Here is a 24,882-nt window from a genome sequence, read left to right as displayed (position 1 = left end):
AGGAGGACTGTCTCTAGAGGAGGCACCAGGGGCCCGGTGGAGGCAGGAGAGGCCGAGGGGAGGCAGGTAGGGAGCAGGCAGGGCTGAGCGGCGCTGCAGCAACAGGCAGGGTCAGGGAGACGCCAAGACTCCCAGTCCCACAACAAGGTACCACAGACCACATAGCTCATAAACAATAATTTATTTCTTGCAGTTCTTTTTCTTTTCTTTTTCTTTTCTTTTTTTTTTTATTGAGACAGAGTCTCAGTCTGCTGCCCAGGCTAGAGTGCAGTGGGGCGATCTTGGCTCACTGCAACCTCCACCTCCCGGGCTCAAGCAATTCTTCCACCTCAGCCTCCTGAGTAGCTGGGATTCCAGGCGCACACCACCATGGCCAGCTAATTTTTGTATTTTATTTTAGAAGAGACAGGATTTCACCATGTTGGCCAGGCTGGTCTCAAATTCCTGACCTCAAGTGATCCGCCGGCCTTGGCCTCCCAAAATGCTGGGATTACAGGCGTGAGCCACCGCACCCAGCCAGTGTGAGCCAATTAAACCTCTTTTCTTTATAAATGATCCAGTCTCAGGTAGGTCTTTATAGTAATGTGAGAACAGACTAATACACTAAGAGTCCCTTTGTAACCTTGGAACCCACCTCTGATTCTACAGCCTGCCCTACAGGAAGCTCACTACAGCAGGCATGTTTCCCCTTTGCTTCACACACCACAATGGCAGCTTATCACAGTAGGTGCTCAGCAGTGTGGCTAGGGGCCAGTTGCTGGCTGTGCGCTCTGCTTTATACACACCACTGCTATTCCTTACAGCAGCCCTGAAAGAGAGGTGCTATGATTCCGAACCAGGCTCAGAGAGGTCCAGCTACTTACCCAAGGTCACACAGCTAGTAGGGGGCAGCCAAGATCCAACCCCAGCCAGCCCTCCTCCAAAGCCTGGGCCCTTTCCACCACATCTTACTGGCTCTGCAGAGTGGCAGGAAGAGACAGGTAAATGCATCTCATATCCATTTCTTAAGTAAGGCATAATAACAATAAAATGATTAAAGCAACAGCTGGGGGAAACACTTCAGTGGCTAAGAACAGACCAGCCAGGTGCAGGGAGAGATGACCAATGACAAGTGCTCTAGCAGTTTTTGTGCTAATAGTGAGATGGACTGACTTTGGAAATGGAAAAGGAAGACAGTGAGAGAGGAAAGGGCCAAAGCAGACAGAAAAATGAAAGATGCTGGCTGGGCATAGTGGCTCATGCCTGTAATCCCAGCACTTTGGGAGGCTGAGGCGGGTGGATCACCTGAGGTCAGGAGTTTGAGACCAGCCTGGCCAACAGAGTGAAACCCCCGTCTCTACTAATAATACAAAAATTAGTCGGGCATGGTGATGCACACCTGTAGTCTTGCTGCTCGGGAGGCTGAGACATGAGAATCGCTTGAACCCGGGAGGCGGAGGTTGCAGTGAACTGAGATCGTGCCACTGCACTCCAGCCTGGGTGACAGCAAGGCTCTGTCTAAAAAAAAAAAAAAAAAAAAAAAAAAAGACGCTGAAATCCTCCAGGATCCACAGAGTTCACTTTATGGATGGACCAAAGGGGCTGGCAGTTCTACAGCCCCTTCCCATACAGCATTTGTCATTGGGAACTGTTCCCTCACCCTGGGCAAGAAAAACCTTATTAACTTCACTGATACTTTCCAGCAACAAATGTCGCTTCTGTTATTTAGCACACTGAGGGAAGAGCAAATGGTCCTCTCATGGGCATCAGGAATGCCCATGCCCCCTCCAGGAATTAGTGGACATTCTCTAGGAAAATTTGCATTAGTTTTTAAGCAGGGGCAAAGATAATTCGAATTCAGCCTGGCTGCTTCAGTGGAAGGAAATTTACCTGGACTCAGAGCCTTCTTTGAGAGATGCATGTTTGCTGTTTTTGCTTTTGTTTTGATTTATTTTTCTCCTTGAGGGCAAGTCCTAGTCATCAGCATGAGACAACCCTAGCTCTTACGAGAGGTGACCGACCACTCGACCTTAGCATTGGTTACTCAGCACAGGCAGATGTGAACCCTGCAAGGCAGAGCTCGCACTCTGCAAAGCAGAATGGTTTATCAAAGACACTGAAGCAAAGACACTGAAGGAGGAGATGGGCAGGAGGCTGCAGGGAAAGAGTTCTTCTCACTACAGAAGAAAGTGGGAATGTTCTGGAAAGTTGCTGCTGAGGGGACGCATGTGTAAAACAGATCACGTGTCCCCATGACCGAAGTCTGTCATCTGACAGGCCAAGTCTTCATTTCTTGGGATCTCAAATATCGATGCTTCCTGGCCAAACCTCTCCCATGAGATGGCACCTCTGGCCGGGTGAGTCTGAGGGCCCATCTCCAGGTGGCCCAGACACTGGAGGGAGGTGATGTGGGGCACAGAAGGGGATCTGCGGGGGAAGGACACCTGTGCTAGTCCAGCTTTGCCATGAACCTGCTGTGTGACTCTGGGGAGGTTAACTGTACCTCTCTGGGCTTAGTTACCACATTTCTCAAGTGGCTCTGGCATCTGTTAAAATGCCAAACTCGTGGTCCTTAACACCTTGTGATGCTGGCACCTCTCTGCAGACTTTTCTCAATGTAACCTCAGAAGTTGGGGAGGACTGGGGAGAAGGGAGGTCCTGCAGGGAGGAGAAAAGGGAAAGTGGGCGACTCCACTGAAGGATGTCACACATTTGGGGGCTGTTCCCGACAGTTTTACCTTCCTCTTTGGGCCCCTCCTTTCTCTTCCCTCTCAGTCCCCTTGTCAGATGGTTGATGGGGATCACTGGGAGTTGGGGTGACTGTCAGGAAGGCAGAGAGGGGGTTTGGGCAGCAGGTGGGAAGTGGGGCCAGGTGGCCTCTCGGGGTTCTCCCACCTCACGGTTCTGGGGAGTTCAGGGTTCTGCAAGCAGAGTGATCCTTAATTAATAAACAGCGGGGCAGGCTGGGGCTCCATGTCAGGAAAACTGCAGTCAGCCACACTGGGCCACCCGCCCTCTGCAGAGCACACGCAACAGCGCAGTCATTAAAGCTGAACTGAGCCCTCTGAGGACCGGTGGGAACATCTCTGAACACTGAAGTTCTGCATCTGAAAGAGAAACCTAGGAATGCCTTGCTGCTTCTCTGGGTGTGGAGACGGCCCCCAAAGAGCAGGGCCCTGGGGCTGCGCTCTCAGTCCCTCCGGGAATGTGGGGATGAGCTGAAAAGCGGGAATTCTGGAGGAACCGGAGACCACCATGGTGGGCTGACTGGGACAGGACTGTGGGCAGGGTGTGAATCTGCCCACGGAAGTTACTCCAGGGGAGACCTCCCTTTCAAACCAGCAGTGCCACCTGGCCCAGAGTGGCTGGGAGGATGAAATGTGGTCATCTGGGTGAAAGCACTAAGAGAAAAGAGAGTGTTCTGGTTGTTTTTGATATAAAAGGATTTGGCATCAAGATTGTCAAATGACATCAGTCAGCCTCACCTCAGGGAACATGTCCACCGAGGTCTCATTGGAAATGCAGGGAACAGGGTGGCTCATGGGCTAGTCTGGGTTGTCACAGACTATGACAAGGAGTAGACACTTCAGCACACTAGCCCACCTCCCTTCTCCTCCTACCCACCCCCTCTGACTCCAGGAGAGCCTTCTAAAGTGCTGTGTTCAGTTACATGCCTTATATATGCTGAACACACACACACTCACACATGCTCACAGACACAATGCACATACACGCTCACATGCCGCACACATGCACCACACACAAACATGCTCACACACACTACACACAGACACATCACACACACGCTCACACACCACACACATATCACAACACACCACACATGCTCAAACATACTCACACACTCACACATGCTCACACACCACACACACATCACACGCCCACACACATGCTCATGCACACACCATACAAAACTCACACACCACACACACCTCACGTCACACATACACACCACATACTTCACACACTACACACAGACTCACACACGCTCACACAGCACACACCCCCACACCACACACACATACACACTCATGCTTACACACCACACACACTCACCCCCATCCCCCCACACTTTGCGCGCACACACACGCACTCCAGTCTCTAACATGACAGGGTTAGGCCAGATCAGAGCTTTTGTGACCAGGGACATTCGTCATGCCTGCCAGCATCACTTGAGGAGCCTTCTAAAAGAACCCTTCTTCCGGATATTCTCATCCTTTCCAAGTGTGCTGATGCCTGAGCGTATACATGCATTTAATCTTTTTTAAAAAGCAATTGGCTGGGCAGGGTGACTCACGTTTTAATCTCAGCCCTTTGGGAGGCTGAGGCAGGAGGATTGCTTGAGTCCAGGAGTTTGAGACCAACCTGGGCAACATAGAAAAACTCCATCTTGATTAAAAAAAATAGCTGGGCATGGTGGTATGCGTGCCTATAGTCCCAGCTACTCAGGAGGCTGAGGTGGGAGGATTGCTTGAGCCTGGGAGGTTGAGGCTGCAGTGAACCATGATTGTACCACTGCACTCCTGCCTGGGCAACAGAGAGAGACCCTGTCTCAAAAAAAAAAAAAGGTAAAAAGTAACATTTAAGCATGGTAATACAAAATTAATAGTAGAGAAATGGAAATGACATCTCCCTTCACCCAGTTTCTCCCCACCAGAGGCCACCACTGAAACTGCATTCTCATTCTTCCTTCCAGAGTTAGGCTGTGTCTGTGTGGACTCTGTTGCATGCGCTGGCCTTCCTTGCACGCAGAGGACAGTACACAGTACCCGCCTTGTTCCTCACTGCTTTTCTCACTGACCCACAGGATCTGAGGGGCACCCGCAGCAGTGCAGATGGACCGCTCCATTCCATCAGAGGCCACACTTATTTCACCAGTTCCATCCTGATGTTTTCCAGACTTCTACATAACAGATGATTCACCAGTGTGTCCCCCCATGGATGCCTCTGCTCACATAGAAAGGGTTAATTCTTGGAAGCTGCGCTGCTGTCAAAGGGCATCTGACAGATCAGCCGCCCTCTGCTCCAGGGGTGTGGTCTTCCTCTCCGACCCATGATGCATGGCAGCCTGGCTGCCCACACCCTCAGATCCCTGAGCAGCAGCATCTCGCTGTGGTTTTATCAGCAGTCTTTTTAAATTAAATTTTATTTTTTTTCTGTCACTTGCCTGGATGGAATCAGCAGTCTTTTTATTATGAGGGAGATCAAACACCTTTTCATGTTAAATCCCTCCTCCTTTTTTTATCCTTTTCCTGTGAGCTACCTGTTTTTCTCTTTTATCAGGCCCGGATATTTTGGGGCAATGCTGGGCTGTCCTAGTACTCCCTGCCTGTTCCAGTTGATCCAGGCTCCTTAAAGCTCCAACAGTGTGGATTCTGTGAGCATCACAAAAGCCCAAGGGTGGTGGTCTCTCCAGGTGTCAGAGAGCCAACGGTGAGCGAGAGAACCCCCCGGCCAGGGCAGCAGAGAAGCCTCATGCCCACCAGTGCCAATAGCCTGGCATGGGAGCAGCCCTCTTTGTACAGGAAAATGGGCCACATTTGTCTTTAACATTTGCTTCTTGTCCAAAGCATTTTAGAGTGTGATGGACATGAAATGATGGAGACAGTGTGTATCTACTTCCCTTGAAAGCTCCTCCAGTGAATCCAGAGCCAGCATCTTCCTGTAGCATCTGCCCCTCCCTCCCTTTCAGGCCTGTGGTAACATCTCCTCCTGCAGAACCTGGGCCCTGCTATCCTGCCATCAAAGGGTGGAGAGCCTGATGGTCTGTGAAATTCCCAGGGAAGGTTCAGGTATCAGAAATGCACTGAAGAACCACCTGAGCTCACTCTGTTAATGGCGATATTTCACGTGATTTATCTGGAAGGGTTGGTAACTGATATGGTAACAAATCTCATCTTGAATTCCCACATGTTGTGGGAGGGATCTGGTGGGAAGTAACTGAATCATGGGGGCAGGTCTTTTCTGTGCTGTTCTCTTGATAGTGAATAAGTCTAACGAGATCTGATGGTTTTAAAAAGAGGAGTTCCCCTGCACAAGCTCTCTCTCCCTCTCTGTCTGCTGCCATCCATGTAAGATGTGGCTTGCTCCTCCTTGCCTTCTGCCATGATTGTGAGGCTTCCCCAGCCACTTGGAACTGTAAGTCCAATTAAATCTCTTTCTTTTGTAAATTCCCCAGTCTCGGGTATGTCTTTATCAGCAGTGTGAAAACGGACTAATACAGAAACTTAGCCTGGAGGTCCTGATTAACAGCTAACGCCTCCACCCTTACACATAGCTTCTGTTTTGTAGTAAGTGCTCAAATGACTGTTGAAAGAAGAAATCACAAACAACTGTCTGACTGCCCTCTCTTTTGTCTAGAGGTAGTACAGTTCAAATTGGTTCAGTGGTACTGTGTTTACAAAGTCCACTTTCTGACAGCTCCAACCAGCTTTCTTGCAAATTTCAAAAGCCTCTTTCTTTGGGCCTGGGAACTCGGTTGGCCAAGTAAAATACAGGAGACCCAGTTAAATTTGAATTTCAGGTGAACAACAAGTAATATTTTTGGTGTGTGTCACAAACATTGCATGGGGCATACTTACTGTTTTTGATTCCTGTGGCTGCTGTAGGAAATGACCACAAACTTGGTGGCTTAAAACAACAGATATTCATTCCCTCACACTTCTGAAGGCCAAAGTCCAAAATCAGGATCACTAGGTTGAAGCTAAGGTGTCAGCAGGGCCACACTCCCTCTGGAGCTCCAAGAGAGAATTGGTTCCTGGCCTTTTCTGGCTGCTGGTAGCTGCCAGCAGTCCTTGGCTTGTGGCCACATCACTCCAATCTCTGCCTCCATCACCACATTGTCTTCTCTTCTGTGTTTTCCATCTCCCTCTTCCTTCCTCTTACAAGGATGAGTGTGACTGCATTTAGGACCTACCTAGATAATACAGGATAATCCCCCCATCTCAAAATCCTTAATTTAACCACATCTGCAAAGACCCCTTTTCCAAATAAGATCACATTTACAGGTTCTGGAGATTAGGACCTGATATCTTTGAGGGACAATATGCAGCCTATGCCAATTATTTGTTGTTACCTGAAATTCTAATTTTCACAGATGCCCTGTGTTTTAATTTGCTAATTCTGACAGCCCTACCTGGGACCACACCTATTAGGAGACAGCAAGGATTTAAGTGATTTTCCTTCAACTGGCACCACCCTTCCTTGTGTGGTGGGGAGAGGCCCAGTCCACAGACCCAACGCTGTTCATCAAGATCTTTTATCTTTGAAGTGGGGCTTATAGTTTACAGTGGCATTCCAGTTTTCAGGAGAATCTAAGGCATTTGGCTTAACTTTTGAACAGATCATGGCAAACAGTACATGTATTCCCACTTTTAGCATTCAAAACTCCAAATGCAGACCTGTTCCCCTCCACCCTCCAGGAAGGTGGAAAGATGAACAAATAAATATATAAGTTATGTATCTGTTCCCCTTTCTGTTCTCAAGTCTCTTTAAGAAAGGCCTTTTTTTGTTGTTGTTTGTTTGTTTTTTGAGAGCAGGTCTCGTTCTGACGCCCAGGCTGCAGTGCAGTGGCGCCATCATGGCTCACTGCAGCCTCAATTTCCTGGGCTCAAGTGATCCTCCTGCCTCAGCCTCCTGAGTAGCTGGGACTACAAGCGCACACCGCCATGCCCAGCTAATTTTTAAAAAAAATTTTGTAGAGACAGGGTCTCCCTATGTTGCCCAGGCTGGTCTCGGACTCCTGGCCTCAAGTGATCCTCCCATCTTGGCCTCCTAAAGTGCTGGGATTCCAGGCGTGAGCCACTGCACCTGGCCCTGTTTTTGTCATTTGAGACAGGTTCTCGCTATATCGCCCAGGCTAATTTCAAACTCCTGGGCTCAAGAGATCCTCCTGCCTCAGATTCCCCAGCAGCTGGGACTACAGGCGCAGCCACTCACCAGTGTGGCCTTAGGGTTTTTGTAGTCGATATTGAACTCACCCACTCATCCATTTATTCACTCGTGAATCAATTACTGAGTGCTTATTCTGTGCCATGCGCTATGCCCGGCACAGAAGACACAAAGATGAATAAAGCATCTCCCTGCGATGGGCGAGTGAGGGAGGCTGGATCCCTGGGGAAGCCCAAAGAGTGGAATTAGACAACATTGTGGAAATTAAACACAAATAACGGGCACTAGTGATGTGAAGGCAGCATGATTCCATTTGATGTGAAACTAGAAGGATAGAAACTCATTTACCAATTACCTTTAAATTCTAACAACTATTTTTAGCCTTTAGATGTGGAAAAAATAACTTGTATTACAGGATGTGTTACCTAACTGTCTGCTTTAACATGATGGTGGTTTTCCTCCTTCTGTCTTCTAGATCCCTGAAAATGTGGGTGCATATGAGGCTCCCTCTGCCTCCTCCCACGGCCATATGAGCTGCCGCCTCCTAGGAGAACCTGGCAGGGCCGGCAGCACCCCCAGCTCCCCAGTTCAGCCCAGAAGGGGGCTGCTTGGACTCCAAGATTTCTCCCTTCACCCGCGGCTGCCTCCTGCCCCCATGACTACAGTGTGGTGAGCACTTTTTGGTACAAATTATGCCTCACTGCAAATACATCTTAGTTTTTTTTTTTTTTTTAAGGAAAAAGCCATCTGTTGATTTATTTATCATATGGCACAAATTCTCAAGCTGAAATTCCAGGTCTCTGCCCATGAAAAACAAAACAAAAGCAAAAACACTTTTTTTTTGTCTTTGGGGGAAAAAAGCAGTGAGGCACTGGCAGTTTAATAAAGGGTAGAACCCCTAGGCTAAAGCGGTGAATGGGAAAGCTAGGGGGAAGACCATGCCCCAGGGAGCAGAAGCCCAGGCGTAAGAAGCACAAATCCTGGGTTCGAATCCCCTACCGGCCTCAAATTAGCCACAGGACTCCAGGTGCCACTTGACTTCCCTGAATCCCTCTGAACCTCCCCGAATCTCAACGTCCTAATCTGTAGAAGAGGGGAAGGAATTTTTCACTCACAGGCTCATGTTAAGAATCAAATGAGATCATATAAACTGTAAAGTACTATCCACTTGTTAGTAATTTGGGGAGTGGGGGGACCTCCCAGCACCCTGAAATCACATCGTGTGGGCTACCCAAGTGTGAGGACACCCCGTGCCTGTGTGTTTCCAGTGCCCCCATATCACTCTCCTGTCTCAAACACCTAGAGGTTGACATCCAAATAACAATATTAAAGTGACTCAGATTTATTATTTTTTTGAAATGGAGTCTCACTCACTCTGTCGCCCAGGCTGGAGTGCAGTGGCGCGATCTCAGCTCACTGCAACCAATGCCTCCCAGGTTCAAGTGATTCTCGTGCCTCAGCCTCCCAAATAGCTGAGATTACACGTAGTGCACCACCAGGCATGGCTTTTTTTTTTTTTTTTTGAGACAGAGTCTTGCTCTGTCAACCAGGCTGGAGTGCAGTGGCACCATCTCGGCTCACTGCAACCACCTCCTGGATTCAAGTGATTTTCTCCTGTCTCAGCCTCCCTAGTAGCCAGGATTATAGGCACATGCCATCATGCTTGGCTAATTTTTATGTTTTTAGCAGACACGGGGTTTCACCCTGTTGGCCAGGCTGGTCTCAAACTCCTGACCTCAGGTGACCACCTGCCTCAGCCTCCCAAAGTGTTGGGATTACAGGCATGAGCCACCACACCCAGCCTAATTATTTGTATTTTTAGTAGAGACAGGGTTTTGCTATGTTGCCCAGGCTGGTCTTGAACTTCTGGCTTCAAATGATCTGCCCACCTCGGCCTCCCAAAGTGCTGGGATTATAGGAGTGAGCCATCACGCCCAGCTGACTTCGATTTTTTATTGGGACTGACCTTCTAATTAGTCCAGATTGGATCAATATTTGTGTATCCAGAAAGCCAGGTAGTCCCAAGTGTTCTCTGCACATTGTGGGCCCAGTAGGAGGCAGGGCTTATCCCACTGGAAGGTGGCAGTCTTAGGAGCCTTAGTAGTGGAGTCCCCGTGACATGGGGTCCAGGTGTCGATCTCTCTGTTGCCATTGGGCAGCCCAGGGCACACTGGTTCCATCTGTCCCCCGGGCACAGGGTGTTCGTGGTCTAAGGCTATGACCAGTGTGCCCTGGGCTGCCCAATGGCGACAGAGAGATGCCCTCTGCCCAGCTCCTAATTTTGCACTCACGGCTGTGTGCCAAGGTGCCCGCACTCTGCAGCTCCCGCTGGGATCCACGGGGGCCTATGCAGGCCATGCTCAGGGCCAGGACTGATGATACTGTCTCCAGGTGGCTCCGCCCTTCAGTTTTGGATGCTTCTAAAACTTTTCTTGAAGAATGACTCAGTACTCACCCTTAATACAATTTATAGGCTGAAATGATCCCTCTGCCTGCTCCACCTGCTCCAAACCCTGATAAAACAGAAACTAGGGTGGGATATCACATATGGTATCTTCACTTTGTAGCTGGTGGATTTTTTTAAATGTGGAGGAGAACGTGGGAGGCAAGACCAGAACTGAGAAATGACTCTTGCTTTTAGTTAGAGGGAGGGTGGCTGTGGGAAGTGTATTTCAACGCCGTGAAAGTACCCTGTGAGGTTGCAAATTCGAAGTAATTCGATATGCATAACCCCAGCCTCAGCCGTGTGAGCTCCTCCCTTCTCTGTTCCCCATCACTCCCCCTTTTCCTGGTCCCAGAGTGTGAACCACATTGGTGTAGACATGGGGAAAGTAAAGTGGATTTTTGAGGAAGGGGGATCAGGTAGTGTAGCCCAATAGACTAGAAAATACAGACTCAGTCTCCTCACCTCCCCTCTCACTGTGACCCTTTTTCTTAACAGTAGAGGGCTGACTTTGTCTGCCTTGCTCAGGGAAACCGCCCCACTTTTAATTAAATTTCTCCCTGTAGATGCTGTCTGGGAAGCTCAATGTCATCTTCCCTGGGCTTACCCGCCAGGCTCCTCTCATCCACATCTCCCAGCCTCTAGCCACATGGACCCCTCCGGAAAGCATGTGTGTGTGTGGGGTGTGTGTGAACATTTTTCATGCTTGATGTGAGCCCGAAGAAAAATGAGCTTCTCTATTTGATAAGTGTGGACCTGCCCACAGCACTAAATTTGGTTCTGCCGTCACCGGCGCCATGAAGCAGCAGCCTGGTTTAGAGGCTTGCCTTGGGTTTCAAATAATTTCTCCAGGCTCATGTTACATATGACCCATTCACAGAGGCTGGAGGGCATGGCTTCTCCAGTCCTTAGCACTAAAGACGTGTCTTTTGGCTCCTGCACAACTAGCACAGGCAGTGGAACCAGATGGGGGATGCTCTGAGGTTGCAGAGGCAGGAAGGCAAGCGGGAGAGAGCTTGGGCCTGGACAGAGGGATGATCTGGCTCCCTCCCCAGCTGTGAAATCTCTGAGCCTCAGTTTGCTTCTCTGCAAAATGAGGATAATAATCCCCACCTCGGGACTGAGGATTAACGAGGCAATGGTTTTAGCAGAATAATCCACTGCTGCTATTATTATCAGCATCTTCGTATAGCAAAACTCATTTGGACCAATGGGGAGTGCGTTAAGTTGGTCTGAAGTAGGGCAAAGGAACGGTTATAGAATGTTTCAAAGGAAATGTGTTTTTTATTATTTCCATGTATATAGAGTACTGGAAGTGAGTGCTAGGAGGTGGAGAACTGACTTGATTTAAATAAGGAGAGCTCATTTGACATTGGCCTGTTTGATTTCTCAACATCCAACTGTGTTAATAAAGAGGGTTTTGAGCTATCTATGTGCCCAGCTCTGTGACTGGAGAAGGAAAGTCACATAAGACACAGTCCTTGCCCTCACAGGACGTGCAACCTGTGGGCAGATGAGTCCTACACAGGAAGTGGGGGCAAGAAGGAAACTGAGGCACTGGGGAGCACGGCGCTGCCACAGGTGAGAGGAAACGCGTAGCCTCTGGACCTTGAGTGCCAAGGCTGGGGAAAGCTTCAGGGAGGATGGACACTGAGGAAGGTCAGGGCGATTTAAATAGGTGGTGGGGCAGGGAGAGAGGGGCAAGGCTGCCATGGGTGAGCAAGGGGCAGAAAGAGCACGGCATCTATGAAGGAGCCACAGGGCAGGCTGGCAGGAAGCGGGAGGTGGGACTGGGCAGGGAGGTGAGCCAAGGTGTGGGGACCCGGGCAGGCAGCTCAAGGCCAGCTTGGCTTAGCAGGCGATGCCCATGGCAGGACCACACTTGGAGAGGGCCAGGGCAGGTGACAGGGTTGCTCTGGGAAGAATTTGGCAATGGCATGCAAAACGGATTGGATATGAATTTTGGAACTGAAACAGGGAACAACTCATTATTGTTTCCATAAGGATCCGAGGGTGAGATGATAAGGTCTAAAATCATTTTATCGCTGGTGAGAGTGTGACTGGAAAGAGAGGGGCAAACTGAGGCAATGCCTGGAAGAAACTGGCGGGTCTGTTCCAGGATGTGGAGGGAGAAGAGCTTAAGGCTCCATGGCTTGCCACATTCGAGACTGGAAGATGGCAAATTCCAGTGACTGAAGTGCACAGACCAGGTGGTAATGGGGGCAGCATTTTACTAAAACGCAAGGCTATGGGGCCACTGGACACCCAGGACTGGCACTCAAACCTGGCCATGCTGGAGAAGAGATGGGCCATTGTCAGGGTGGGAGTTATGCATACACCCTGAAATACCTCCCACCATCCACGCTCCGGAGAAACCCTCCATTCACAGGGTGAAGGCAAACTGACTTCAGCCCCGCTCTGGCTCAATTCAAATGCCAGGTGCAAGCAGTTCAATTAACGTGCCTGCCCCGTGCCTTTGACACCAAACAGTTGTCAGAATATTACACCATCCAAGTCAACGCCTGGCTTTAATTTAATCACTCATGCCTTAATCGATTCCTGTCACATGCTAAACACTGTGAGTGGTGGGGAGAGGCTGCTCCTAGGCATAATTAGAATATGAGATTCTGTACCAAGTCCCTGTCTGGTTAGGAAAAAACTGAAAACTCCAGAAAAAACAGAAAAGCTCCCAGGAAATTCCATCCAAGGGCTGTGACTTGAGCCCAGAAGGAAGTCCCAGCCCTTCCCCAGAGAAGTCAGCACTGGCAGGGGCTGGAAATCACTTGAGGTCATGCTCAAGGCACCCCCACTCACTGTCTTGCACCCTGGTTTGGGGCTCCTTCCTTCCAAAGAAGGGGACAGACAAGATCAGTGCAGGCTGGGCTGTGGCCACCCATGCATCCCTCTTGGGCACGGACCCTGCTGGCTCAGCCCTCACCCCTAGGAACCAGCTGCACCATCTGACTGACACTAAGGGAGCCAGGTGGCAGCAGCTATACTATTTCAGGTCAGGCTAAAGTCAGCCCACCAAAGACTTCAGATCAGCACCTGACTGCGGCTCCTGGGAGGCATCCCCCAGCCCTGCAGCACTTCTGAGAAGCTCAAAGGAATTCTCTTAAGTTGTTTTATTTCAGTTCTATGACTATGCGAACAGAAGAGAGACCACACTATCGTCCATTCTGAGGGGGAAGACAGTATAATCTCCATGTCTCAGATGGAAATATGGAGGTATGGGAAATCTTAGTCTTGGCCAAAAATCTCTTAGTTGACAAATGAATTCAGGGCTTGGCAACCCTAAGCAGCCAGTGATAACAGGGGCCCACAAATGAGGGAGTGGCTTGCTTCTGGAATTCAGTCTTACTGGTAACAAACGATAAGATCTTTTTAAAAGTCTTTTTATTTTTATTTTTTTTAACTTGGCCCTGATTGTCAACTTATAACATGAATCCTACTGATTAAAAATTTTTTCTTGCATTTCTCATCAGCCATCGAACATTGGTTCATGATTATTTATAGCACTTTAGTGACATTGAAAGGGATTTATTTCAATTTATTCAGTCTTTATTAACACTCCACAGGGAACAGAGTGCAGCCGCCACTGGCCTTTTCTCAGGCACAGTTGAGATGCTAAGAAGGGAGGAACTTCACCACTAAAGGAAGAACTGAACCCGGTGGAGAGAAGCCCAGGAGGCAAGTTATCCCTATAGGATTATCCAGGAAAAATATTAAATAGGTTTTAATAAGGTTCAGGTGAGTTTATGAATGATCACTCCATTATTCAAGCGGATTTAGGGATGTTCTGCAAAATCCTCCGTTTTCTAAGCTGGCCTCATGGGGACCAGCAGCAGAGGCAGAGGCTGAGCCGCTGCACTGGGGATTGGGGCCAGCGTGGAATTTCCCCTGCTCATAGGGAAAAGACAAGACAGAAAACGGATGGTGGGAGGGCTGGTGACTCTTCCAAATGGCTATTCCTGATGTTTCCTGGCAATGAGCAGCTATGAAAGGGACAGGTTCACATGCGACTACACCATGACTTTTGCTGTGCCCCAGTGTAACAGGAGGTTATAGACAACAGTTTTATTTGCATATATAACCTTTGCTTGGCTTATTAACATATTGCTGATTTAAATTCTGATACATTGTCAAAGTAGAAAGCTGTTCGGGTTTTCAGCAAGCCCAGTATAAAAAATGCAGGCATGCAACAAATAGGTAGTGAATATTCACATTTAAATACATGTAAATATAAATAGAATTAGAAAAAAAAAAGTTTAGAGACAGGGCCTTGCTGTGTTACCCAGGCTGGAGTGCTATGGGACAATCATAGCTCACTGTAGCCTTGAACTCCTGGGCTCAAGCGATCCTCCTGCTTCAGCCTCCCAAGTAGCTAGGGCTACAGACACATGCCATCATGCCCAGCTAACTTTTACAGTTTCCTTTTGTAGAGACAGGGTCTTGCTTTGTTGCCCAGGCTAGTCTCAGACTCCTGGCTTCAAGTGATCCTCCCACAGTGCTGGGATTACAAGTGTGAGCCACCGAGCCTGGCCTCATTTATATATAAATATGTGTGTATATATATATAATATATATAAAATATATAAAATATATAAAATATATAATATATAATATATATTATATATAATGTATATATAAAATATATACATTATATATAATGTGTATATATAAAAATATATTATATATAATGTATATATAAAAATATATATTATATATAATGTATATATAAAAATATATATTATATAATATATAAATAAATATAATATATATTATATATATATATAAAACCAAAGAGTTTTTTTTTTTTTTTTTTTTTTTTTTGAGAAGAAGTCTAGCTCTGTTGCCCAGGCTAGAGTGCAGTGGTGTGATCTCGGCTTACTGCAACCTCCACCTCCCGGGTTCACGCCATTCCCCTGCCTCAGCCTCTCGAGTAGCTGGGACTACAGGCGCCCGCCACCACGCCCGGCTAATTTTTTGTATTTTTAGTAGAGACGGGGTTTCACAAAGCCAGGATGGTCTCAATCTCCTAACCTCATGATCCACCCGCCTCGGCCTCCCAAAGTGCTGGGATTACAGGCATGAGCCACTGCGCCCAGACTGCCTGATGTTGCCCTGATTAATTACCCAAGAAGTCTCTTTTTGGGGGACAGGCCATGGGAGGGGGATGAGGCAAGACAATGGTTTGGTGCCACTGTTCAATTAAGAACAACTGGAAACAGGTACCACTGAAATGACCTGCAAATCAATGGCAGAACTGGATCCGATCCAGGACAACTCTGTTGACACATGATTTAGAATGCTGGCTCCAATTCAGGAGGAGGAGCTGTCCTTTACGCTGGGGGAGGAGCACCGTCCCACGGTTCCATGAATTGGTCCTTCCCAGCACTTCGTTCTTGGCATTCTGTGGCGTCTGTAGAGCACATGACAAGCAATTACAGAGCCAGGGGTCTTCTAATATCCTTGCTATCCCAGGGAGGAGGACACAAGCATGAAAGTGCATCCCTGGACTTTTTGTGGTGAAACTGCAGACTTAGATCCAAGAAAACATCACCAGCCTTCTCAGTAAAACAGAAAACTGGGCCATAGGCTGGAAGGAAAACCAGCAGCTGGGACTAGAGATAATTATGTCCCTCTTCTCTTTGATGCCTGGATTTAGCAGTAGGGTGGACGGGGCCAAAGGAGAGGAATGAATGAAACATTATTATCAATGGCTTCAGATTTAATTCTCACTTGCTGATTTAAAACTGTTTTTAGTGTTGGACATTGATCTAAGACTCTTTCCTCAGGGGAGTTAATATAGCAAAGGGAATTTAAACTTATTTTCAGTCTGTTGAGGAGGATTTTACCCTCTTAAGTTGGGATTCTATGTGAATGACTTCAAAGTGCTGTGCTAGTCCTGGCAGACAGACAGAAGATGGGTGGGGAGAACGCCCACCTTTTACTAATTTATAAGTTTCCCCAGTAGGTGTTCTTCTGATACCCTGTAAGAATAAGACATGAAGGTCTGTAAACATGCAAGGCTGGGGTCCACACAGCCTGATCTGCAGTCAGGACTGCCTCTTATCACAGCCAAGCACTTACTAAAGGTCATCTGTGCCCATTCAAAATCTTGTATGTACACCAGACTTGCTATAATAATCACATACCCTAAATAAGGTGCAAGCTGGCCGGGCGCGGTGGCTCACGCCTGTAATCCCAGCACTTTGGGAGGCCGAGGTGGGTGGATCACTTGGGTCAGAAGTTCGGGACCAGCCTGGCCAACATGGCGATACCCCATCTATACAAAAATACAAAAATCAGCCGAGCATTATGGTGTGTACCTGTAGTCCCGGCTACGGCGGAGGCTGAGGCAGAATTGCTTGAACCCAGGAGGTGGAGGTCGCAGTGAGCCAAGATCGCGCCATTGCACTTAAGCCTGGGCGATAGAGCGAGACTCCGTCTCAAAAAAACATTAAAAAATAAGGTGCAAGCTGATGGAGTAAAAGTGCTGAGGAATAAGCTCTTCAAATCATTCAATGATTTTAAGAAAATTTAGTTGAATGTTTTGGAAAGATTTCATAAAGGTGAGTAATATTTACTATCAAATGGGATGGTAAAGACCATGAAAAAAAAAAAAAAGTAAAATCCCTGAAGGATTCTGCATTCAGATGACTCCACAATGTAAACCCAAAATCCAAACTGAAATCGGAGGACCCAGACAGTGCATTATTAATGTGGCATAGGCAAAATAGACAAGAAATTTCAACTGGCTGATCCAGACACCAAGAGAAGACCTGAGCCCTGTGTCAAAAGATGGGTGAACGAATTCACATTTATATAGTTTCGGTTAAAGTAAAATCTTGGAAATCTATGTGTATCATTTAAATGATTTTCTGATATAATGACTTTTTAAAACTGATATATTGTTACTCAGTCTTGATTTAAGCGATAAGAAGGCTTCTTAGGCCTAATTTATTAATTCATAAATGACTATACTTATTGGATACATGGAATTCCTAAGATTCAGTACACCACAAGTTTGCTTTATTTAATCCTTTTCTACTCTACTCTCAACCAACCACCCTGAAATCTGTTTGCCAGTTTACCAATGTCAGCACTCTGTTGAATTACTTCATTTGTAAAATCTCTTCTTTACCTCCTTCGCCTTCCCTGACTGCCATTACTTTCTCGATCAGCCCTCACTTTTTATTCAACGAGTAAACCAGAAAGATCTCTGAACCCGATGTACTAAGCCAGGTCACCCTGCCCAGGATGGCTGGAGGGAAGGCAGGTCGGTTTGGGCTGGTGGAGAGCATGCAGTTTATTCCTGGCATGGAGTGGATTTCAGGAAGAAGATGAGGCAGGGACAGCAGATGACAAATCTCTGCTTGCCTGTGGCAAGAGTTCTGTGTGTACATTTAAACATGGGTGTGTGCAATTTTCAGAGGATCCACTTCTGCCCAGTTTGGTGCAGGGGAGCTGGGTAGTTGCCGACTTTTCCTATCTTGATCCCTACTCAGTGTAACAATTTATCTGTACGACTGATTCCATCACCAGGATCTTTAGACCCCTCTGGTCATTCAGCCAATCACAAGCACTTATCCACAGGACACCGCCGATGATGCCATTTACTGAGCAGTTACTACGTGCTTGGCACTAGTGAGTACCGGGTTAGCTTGTTTGAACCCCATGGCAACCCCTGAGACAGGTACCATCATACTCCAAGTTATGGATGACAAAAAACTCTCCAAGCAGCTAAACAACATGGTTTAGGTCTGACAGTGAGCAGGGAGCTGGGACTTGTGCCCAGGAGGCCCGATCAGAGCCTACCTCCTTAACCATTAGGCCAAACTGCCTCCACATGCAGAACACTGCCCTGCACTGGGGACCTGGGGGAGGGTAACAGTGTCTGCCCTTGAGCTGCTCCCAAACCTTCCTTGAATAGCCTTGGCACAAAATGCATTTCTTGGGGACTCGCTGACATGGTGTTTGGATTTCTATCGGGTGCCTGACTGGGCTCAGCATGGAGCCTGATGAAATATGAAAAAAGCAAAGAAAATTAAGGGACTATACCTGGAAGTTGTTCGAGTTTGTATTTTGCTGAAGCCCATTCTATCTGCATACTTACAGAAAGTTTCCTAACTGGAGAACCCAGAAAGCTCAAAACCTGTTCTGGGCCAGCCTCAAATTCCTCCTCACACTCAGTTGGGAGCCATCTGGGCAGGCAGGGAACCTGGCAGAGGTGGCAGGAGCATGGCACCTGGAGACAGGAAAGGAATTCTTGGACAGCAACCTCTTTGGCAAGGCAACAGGGGCGAGACAGAGGATTCTCAGGTAGCCCCAAGGTACCACAGTATAATGGAATACTTATTGCAAAGCCTGGGCCCCAGGAAGTGAGAAAAGCCTCCCAGGCCCATCTTTGCCAAAAGATTCTTACAAGAGGACTTGCCTATGCCCACCCAACTCAACCCACACCCACAATCTCAGAGCTGGCCTCATCAGTGGGCACCAACGCTTTCACCTTGCCGAGGTACAGAACCTAAGCTGGGGATCTGATGTCCCTAAACCTCAGAGACTTGACCTTGGCCACACTAAATCTACGTCTTGATCCCCCAGTCTTGATTTCCAGCCTTCCCTGGGTCAATCAAACCAGCTGCCCCGTCATATGGCAGAGCAGTCCAGAAACCCTGGATTAGGGGGAAGAGGTTTAAGGAACTTAGGAAGAGATATTTGCTCTTTGTTTTATAAACAGAGCACCAATGTAGAGTGAAATGCCTTGCTCTCTGTGTCGGGGCCAGATAAGAAATTGAGAGCTTTAACTCCACATCTCCCTAACCTTATTCTGGGTCATGCTCCGATTACAGACTCTTGTAAAAATTCATTTGTGAGACAGTGGTTTTGGAATCAATATTCTACTGGGTCAATGTTATAGATCATATCTGGGTACCCAGACTAGTCCACAATGGCCAAGTAAACCCACATGTGGCTGAGAGGGGAGGGAACTAGTGTCAGGCCCAGCTCCACCACCCACTGGCTCTGTGACCTTTAGCAAGTTACTAACCCTCTCTGTGCTTCAGTTTCCCCATCACGGAGATAATAACAGCACCTGCTACATAGCGGAAGTGTTGTGAGGATTAAATGAGATAATCTTAGCAAGCACTTAGAATAGGGCCTCCTAAAAGACACTCAATGAATGTAATTAAGATAGCGGTGCCAGTGTCAACCCCAGCAGTGGTGACATTGGGGCTGGGTCATATTTTGATGTAGGAGACTGTCCTGTGCCTTGTAGGATGTTTAACAGCATTCCTGGCCTCTACCCACAAGATGTCAGTAGCACCCTCCCCGAGTTGTGAAAACAAAAACATCTCTCTAGACATCTCAGTGGCCCCCAGTTGAGAACCATGGTTTTACAGGAAAACAGCTGAGAGTCCCTGCTGGAACATGAGGACTCCTCTCCCTGCTGCAGCCCAGCTGGTGAGGCTGGGGTCTTCTCTTCCCGTCACCTGCCGAGGTGCCCCCCAAACGCCAGCTCCATGTCACTAGTGGAAGCACCCAACTCCTGGGCATGGCAAGTTAGGAGTGGCCAGGGGGGTGTTTCTGGGAGTGTGAGGGGGCTTTGGGGGTCTCTGAACACGGTGATGAGGAAAGTGGTGGTGGAGGAAAGAGCAGCGTCAAACGCAGTTTCCCACCCGCTTCCCACTGTATTTCCCCATTTATCCTTCATGGATAAAATCCATTTGGTATGGACCGAATACCTCTTGTATGTCTAGCACTGTATTAGGCCCCTACGGCTGTTTTTATTTGTTTTTGAGTGATTCTTTTTCAAGGAGGGAGTAAGGAAGATGCTAAATAAATACATCAATAGAAGGCAAGGTCCAGTTGGAAAATTATCACATGTCCAATTGGAAAAATAACACGTGTTCGTACATATAGCCACAGAGCTACTGAAACCACACACATAAATGCTGAGGGAAAGTGGAATAAAACAGTTTCTTTAAATTTTCAACAAATGGACTGTAACAACAGATGTTAAAAAGGCAGAAGGAAAACCACAATCTTATCCCATCTCCAGGCTGGCACCGACCTCCAAGGGCATGAGGGTCAAAGGGCACGTTTAATAGAAAGGCCACTTTTTCCAACCGGAATAAATCTAACCTTTCCTCAATCAAAGCGATTCTAAGTTTTCTAACAATTTATGGGCAGTATCCATTTCTTTTGTTCCTGTCGGAGGAGCAATGCCTGATATTAGAAACCACTTAAAAGTCACGCCCTTCCAGCAGGAACAGTCATGGACTGTCACTCATCCAAAAACCAGCAAAGCCAACAAGCCCCTTCCCCAAATCGTCCAAAGGTGAACCCAAGAGCCAAGCCAGGTTATTGCTATATAAACATCTGTTAGAGAAGCAAACTTGGCCAAGGAATGTATGAGCTTCAAGAGTCACTCCGGACCTGCGTAGCAGGGGTGGGGGCAGGGGATACACTTATCTGTTTATCCATTAATTTGTTTATGTAGAGGGAGGATTTGGAGATGGAAAATAAACAATGCTTATACAATAAATATAAGCAGCCATCACAAAACACAAAATGACACCCCAGAATCAACCGCGGTAGGAAAGACATTTCCTTGTCTCCTGTAGGATGGGTCAGTTAAGGGGCCGAGGGGGATCAGATAGAACTCAAATTGGTCCTGCTGAGCCTGGAGCCTGAGCACGCAGAGGGGTGAGCTAGGCAGTCGCTGTCGGAGCCCCCATCATCCCTTCCAGCCTGGACCATTCTGAGACGGAGGTTTGGAGTTACAGGTGTGTGAGCGCCAGAGGGTGAGAGGGGTCACTCGCTCGGAATGTAAGAGCTCCCGCCTGCTGGGAATGGGGAGGAGTCGTCGATGGCCCCAGGATCCGTGCCCAGACATTTCCAGAGGCGCACCGGCTGGTTCAGCACCCCACCGTCATCCGCGCAGAAGCTGCATCCCTCGAGGTCCTGGAGCGAAGCCATTTCCTTAAAGCGCGCGCAGAGCCAGGATAGAGTTTCCTACGAAGGACCGTCCCCCTGAGGTTCCTCCATTAACAGCGCCCCCGGCCTTGCCCACCGCAGCGGCCCCACCAAAGCGCTAACACATTTCAAAATGGAGCGAAATCGCAGAAGCGCGGAGTGCGCTTTGTTCCCAGCATTAGGCTAAATGCGCTCATCCCCACAGGGCTCCCTTTCCTCCAAAGGCAGGAGGTGACATCTCTGCTCGCGAGATGGCAATACGTAGCCGTGGCCGCGGGCTCCCCTTTTCCGGGGCCACCCCGAGACCCTCGCTCCATCTGGAAGGGGAACCCCGCGCCCAGCTCTGTCTGGGGGCGAGGGAGGAGAGACGATGCTTGAATCGATCCCTGAGCCGCTCTGCAACCCCTCGCGGCGGGCCCAGCCATGCGAGGAGCCTCGCAGTACCCAGGCTCCAGCCCTCTACGCCACCGTCAAGGAGGGTCGGCCTGGTCCCGGGCGGGCAGCCAAGACATTCCCCAGAAATTCAGATCAACCTGGGCGACCCGCGTGGAGGATTCAGCTCCTAGATGCTCTTCCGTCTCAGAAGTGCGCCCCCCGCACCAGTTTTCAGCGATAGAATTAACCAGAAAACCGTGCGTACCAGGTTCATCACAGGAGGGCGAGGCTCGGATTCGTTGGCCAGGAGTTCCCCCTGCCGCCCCAGACTCGGTTTTGGGGGCGCGGTGAACTTGGACACGGGTGAAATTTATTTAAGATAAATAATATTAATCAGTACGGACATAATATTAATAAAAATACACCCAGGGCCGCCTATCTGCGTGTCTGCGGCCCCCAGGGGCCAATCAGAAACAGCCTCAGGCGCGGGGGTTCGGGGCTTCCTCCCGTGTCCTCCAGGAGGCCGACTGGGCGCGGCTCCCCCTACCCCAGGGTCCCCAATCTCCGCAGGGAAGGGGTGAGGCCAGCCCCAAGATCCCCTCTCCGGACGCCTGTGGTTTCCATGGCAATCCCCCCTCTGCGCCCAGTCCCGTGGGCTCAGAAAGATGGGTGTGGCCGAAGCACCAGTAACCTTATGCCCCTTCCTCACATTCTCCAGCCAGGCGAAGCAACAGGGCGTAAAGCCGGAGAGGCCCCGCCAGGGCTCCCCACCCATCCCCGGATGGGTAGCCAGCGTCCCTCGCTGGGCAACCTGGTGTGGCGTGGCCCTGAGGACACTTGGGGTGTAGGGAGGGGCGAGATCCCTCTGCCGCCGCCCGCAGCGCGCACGGAGACTCGAATCCTATCCCTTCAGAAGCTTCCCGGCGCCGGCAGACTCCGAGACGAGGCTGCGCGCGGTCACGCCCGTTCCATGCGTGCCGGGGGTCGGGGGGTTGACTCGAGTTCATCGACCCCAGCAAGCCTCGAGATCCAACAATGGGCTCGGAAATGAGGAGCGAAAAAGGAAAGAGAGGCGCATGGGCGTAGGGGGGAGGTTGGCTAAACACCCTGAGAATAAAAGCCAGAAACCAGGGCTGGGAGCGCAGATCACGTAACCTCTACAGACAAAGCAAAGAGCCCCCGAAGAAGGTGCTGGGCGAACGCCCCCAGTGCTCACGCCCGCAGCAGCAAAACGCCAAGATTTCAGCGCTGATTGTCCCCCTCCCTTTAATGCCAGGCCCCGCCCTGTCCTACGAAGCCCGGCCACCCGGTTTGGCATGGCACCGTAAAGACGTGACACGCCGAAAAAAGATGGCACCTCGCGTTCCGAGGGGGAAAAATGGGGGTGGGGTGGGGGCGGGAGTGGGAGGAGGCACAGCCTATCCTCCCCCCTCCTCGCCCACCAGGGTCCACACCCACTGCCGCAGTGAGGGGCGAGCCCTGCGCGCCAGCCCCGCGCCTCCGGCAGGGAGCGCACACGCCGGGCGCCCTGCGCTCCGAGCGCTGAGAAAGAAATCCGCCCCGAGATGCACCTGCAGCCCCGCGCCCATCCGTGCATGGCTGCGGCTGTGCGTGCCCGCGAACGGGGACCAGCGGCCGCCGAGTCCGTCCACATCGCCAGGCCAGGTGAACCCTGCCTTTGCGAGCGTGCACAGTGGGATCCGCGCACTGTTCTCAGGCACGGCGCTGCTCGCGTCTCTGTGCCAGGCGTGCGCAGGGGGAAGGGCAACTAAAGTGACAGCGCGTGGACCCCTCCCCATCTCCTCGATTTCTCCCAGCCCCCAAATGTCCCCTACGGGTTTCTGAAGGAGGAAAAGGGGAGGGGGCCGGCCCCCGCCTAAAATCAGGGGCAGTGAAGGCCCTGTCGGAATCACTGCTCGGGAGGTGCAGGGAGGGGCGTGCAGGGAGTCATCTTTTCTAGAACCCGATCCACGTCTTCCTTAGAGCTGATGGCGAACAGCGGCAGGGACAGCGGATTTCAGATTCGGTTTCGGGGGTCGTTATCGGACCCCTCCACACACACACACACACACACACACACACACACACACGCCCATTGCGGCAAAAGGCTGCAGTCGAGAGTGAAGGGCAGCCCCCTCCCCCAAGTCACCGCCGCCGCGCCCCACCCTGCCGGCACAGCCTCCACCTGGGGTCTGCGCAAAGCGGGTGGTGAAGACCCTCCAGCACACACACACGCGCGCACTCACGCGTGCGTGCATCCCTTGCTCAGGTCCCTTTCCAGGCCGCCCTGGCCCCAGCCCCCGAGCAGGGGAGGCAGGGAGGGGCCCTGCGGTGGCCCCGACCGATGCCCGGCGCACGAAGCCCCAGTCTGCGGAGAGGGAGGGCGAGGGGCGGCGGCGCAGGGGTGCACAGAGGCGGACGGCGAGGCAGATTTCGGAGCCGCGGCGCTTACCTGATAGTCGACAGAGGCGAGGACGGGAGAGGACAGCGGAGGAGGAGAAGGTGGCTGTGGTGGCGGCGGCAGAAGGTGGGCGGTGGCAGCGGCGCTGCTGTTGGTGCCGGAGCTGGTGGGTGGCGGTGACTGCGAGGGTGCGCGCCGGCGAAGAGGGCGCGTTCCTGAGGCCGGCGGGCGGCGCAGGCGCGAGCAGCGGGAGCGCGAGCCTCCCCAGGGGAGGGGGCGGGCAGCGTGGCCTCCGCGGGAGCCTTCTCCTCCGGCCACCAGTGGGCGCGCGCGAGCGCCCTGCCGCTCGGCCGTCCGGCGTCTCCCGGCTCGTTCCTCTTGGCGCTGCCCTTTCGCGGTCCCCCTCCCGCTACGCCTCAGGCCGCGGCGCTGACCGCAGCGCGCACGCGCGTTCCGTGGCGCACGCGCTCTTTCCGCCTCCTGTAGTTGGAGTCTTTGTCTCGTTGGGGGGGTGGGTGCCCTCCTTCGGGCCATGCGGGGTCGGGGCAAGGCCAGTGGCTCCGCCGCTGGGTCCGCTGCCCTTTACTTTCAGTCAGCCTGGGGCGGTGCCCTCTCCTACAGAGGTCCTGAGCGGCCTTCCACGTGGCCGGCCCTCGAGTCCGTCCGCCCCGACCCTTCGTAGTCCCGAAACCGCCCCCCTGGCTAAGGTCTCTTTCCCCCAGGCTGCTTCCTTTCTCCTTGCTTTTTTCCCACCTTTTTTGTTACTGACCAAGGTGAATCCTTTCCTTAACAAATC

At 50.5% G+C, this 24,882-nt stretch overlaps 1 protein-coding gene across 5 annotated transcripts in view; it reads right to left on the bottom strand.

Annotated features, from left to right (window-relative positions):
• Nucleotides 1-24,512, bottom strand: part of MAPT (microtubule associated protein tau) — a 133,528-nt gene extending 109,016 nt beyond the window's left edge. For 2 of the 5 annotated variants that reach the window (XM_008965223.5, XM_008965235.5), the window contains exon 1: nucleotides 24,138-24,512. The gene's annotated coding sequence lies outside the window, so the exon portion shown is untranslated. The remainder of the gene's footprint in view (nucleotides 1-24,137) is intronic. The other 3 variants (XM_014341976.5, XM_008965217.5, XM_008965232.5) reach the window with 3 other exon arrangements.
• Nucleotides 24,513-24,882: the final 370 nt, after the last annotated feature.

The sequence above is a fragment of the Pan paniscus genome, chromosome 19, assembly GCF_029289425.2.
Source record: "Pan paniscus chromosome 19, NHGRI_mPanPan1-v2.0_pri, whole genome shotgun sequence".
Classification (NCBI taxonomy): Eukaryota; Metazoa; Chordata; class Mammalia; order Primates; family Hominidae; genus Pan; species Pan paniscus.
Note: the sequence above shows the minus strand (reverse complement) of the source record. Positions and strands in the feature narration are given on the sequence as shown.